The sequence below is a fragment of the Bactrocera latifrons genome, unplaced genomic scaffold (genome assembly GCF_001853355.1).
Source record: "Bactrocera latifrons isolate USDA-ARS-PBARC rearing strain unplaced genomic scaffold, ASM185335v1 scaffold_113, whole genome shotgun sequence".
Classification (NCBI taxonomy): Eukaryota; Metazoa; Arthropoda; class Insecta; order Diptera; family Tephritidae; genus Bactrocera; species Bactrocera latifrons.
The window spans coordinates 194,789-197,761 of record NW_017534553.1 but is presented as its reverse complement, the minus strand read 5'-3'; positions in this window follow the sequence as shown (position 1 = coordinate 197,761).

Below are 2,973 nucleotides of genomic sequence, written 5' to 3'. Positions count from 1 at the left end.
GCGCTGAGCACTAAGTAAGCGTAGCAAAGCATTGCTTCGGTTTGTGTGTTTGTTTTTGTTTATGCTTTCTGAATGGCATATAAGATAATTAGGAATTTAATTATTTACACACGCTTACATGTATATGTGTGTGTATGGGTGTGTTTGTGTGTGGAATGAAGCAAATGGGTTATACCAACGGAAACAGGCGGCAAATTCATTTCATTATGGCTTGTGGTAATGCTACAGGAGGAAATTTCATAACAGCTTTGGCGTAACGGCTTAACTGCGATACACAAACAYATATAATGAATTAAACACACACATACTTATGCATACATATAGGCTCATATAATATGTTACTCAGATGTGTGTGCTTATACTCATACAAATGTGTCATGCAAATACGAACAAAAGGATGTCATCACTTTTATTTATTGCTAATGACAAGTACATGCATACATATATGCGCATATATTTATATATATATATATACATACATATAGTATTATATAACACATATAAACTCATTTCTAGTACCTTGAAATTGTCGAGCTGTGCGCCATAAAAATTGCCAGCCTACAAGTGTTTGCCAGCTGAGTTAGTCAGTCATTGCGCAAGGCCAACGCTCATAATTCTTCATAAAAGCTGACGACTTGCGGTTATTAAACGCTTCGAGGGTTGGCCAATAAAATTCTTGAGCTACTTATTGCGAGTGCGTACAATGACAAAGCCTACTTACAGGCGTATTGATGTGGTTGTTGGGGTTTAGTGGGTGGTGAGCTTCGAAAATGCCGATAACTAGTAGAGCAAATGCTGTGCTGGCTCTTATATATACATTATACATACATACGTAGTCTTATATATATTTATCTACTCTCTCATATAAGCACAAGACAATAGTGTCAGATTATCAGCTAGTTTATTGCATTGCCTTCCCTGCAGTACTTTTTTGAATAGTGTATTCAATTGTATGATGCTTCCCGGAATCGCTTTCACTGCAATAAAATAATTTCCTGCTTTCACATATAAGTTAGATATTTATGTTTATGAGAATTGTTTGTATGGATTTAGATGCGGTATTTGTTTCTGGAAAATATCAACAATGGATTTGAGGAATAGCTWTCCCGAAGCTCAAATCGAAATATTCTTTCCACAAATATAAAATGATGTTGTTTTATAGAATATATAAGTATACTTACCCAACCTTTGAACACAATTAAACAACTCAACGTCTTTTAACATTTAACATTGAAATTTTTTATTACAAAATTWGCAGCATACAATTTTTGCTATAATTTTCCGTATTACAAATTTTCCAATACGAATTTTTAGCAATTTTCTCTATGGCATGTGATGGCCGATGAATTTTGTGGGAACGTGTTTAATAGCATAAATATGTGATTTGAAAGCTATTATCGAATCCAGTTGGGGATTTTCCTACTTTGCCATTTGTATGTCATGATTTGGAAAGCTCAAGTCAATGCAATACTAACATGAACAACGTTTTGTCAAAGCAATTGGTTCAAACAATTATCATTTACATTGAAAATTGTTTCGTAATAACCCAGACGAATCTTTTCGAATCCATTTCATACTGTTGAAGGTCTTAATTTTTTTTAATATTTCCTTATTATATCTGCTTTTTTGTTTTAAAAGATTAACAATAAGTTATAAAATTTTAAATCTATTTAAAAACTAGACAAGCTCAAGCAAGTGAAGCTGTTTTGGCGATACGTTGCTCTTTAGTACGCAGACATATTTCTTCTCTTTAGGCGTGCTTGATCGCAGGAATGTACTAAAGCACTAGCCAATGGGTTTGGTTGATCTCGCAGTTTAGTTATATATTATATTTCATTCTGCTGTCCCCTACTTCATTCCTTACCATAGGAACCTTACCATACTAAGATCTTAATGGATATTTACCAAAGCGAACACGTGATTGTTCTAAGCATTCTCGATTGGAACATTTGTATTAACTACATCAACATTACTTGCTCAGGTCGTACCACACGGTTGAATGGCATACATCCAAATCGGCTTTATGACCGCATTATATAAAAKARMTTTGTTGCTTATTGCAAGTTATTTTACTAGATATATGTTTTCTCCAGGTAAGTTTTCTATCTAGGTTAATACYAAAATAAATTACTTCAWTCSCTTAGGGTACTAAAATATTGWTCATTTYTACARCCGGATASATKTTTGGTCTAAGCGAAAACGTAACATGYTGACACTTCTGTTCATTCACTTKTATACGMMAGTTYGCTARGCATTCTTCGATAGAACTTAAATGCTCCGCTAATATTCTTGATGCTAAATTGCGRCATTTGTTRCGGCTCACTATAGCWSTGTCGTCTGCAAAARTTGAAGAGATCTGTATGGTGTATAGAGTAGGGTCTAAAACACTACCCTGTGGTACAACAGGCCTTATCTGTCGTTCACCAGATATGAAATCTTATTAATTAACAAAATTTTCATATTTGAATATAATAAATGATAATAAAATATAGAAAACTTTGGTTGATCATTTYATATGGCATCTACATACTTGTATAAGATATGGTATAGAGACTCGATGTGAACAATTTCCTCGAATATTAAACCATTGCCTTGACAATACTTTCCATACAATCAATTTACTCCGATGTTTCAGTTTGTAKAGCAGCTTTATGCTTTAGTGGTTCAAAATCGGCGATTCGGGAATTGAGCAGCTTGACAAAAGGACGTGGATAAAAATTCAGATAGAGATCTTAAAAMAAACTGATAGTCATGCTGATAATTTACCTGTATATTTTCTAGGGTCTTCGACATTTTCTTACTCAATTAATTAATTCAAATCAGGGCATAAAAGTCAGATTATTTGGATGAGAGATGTCTGCATGAAAATACGTCACATTAAATTTGAAATGTTTTGGTTTCGACCAGACGAAAAAAATGAARTTCTGCAATAAAAACTATATGGACCTCTAATGTTGAAACTGCATAATAGGT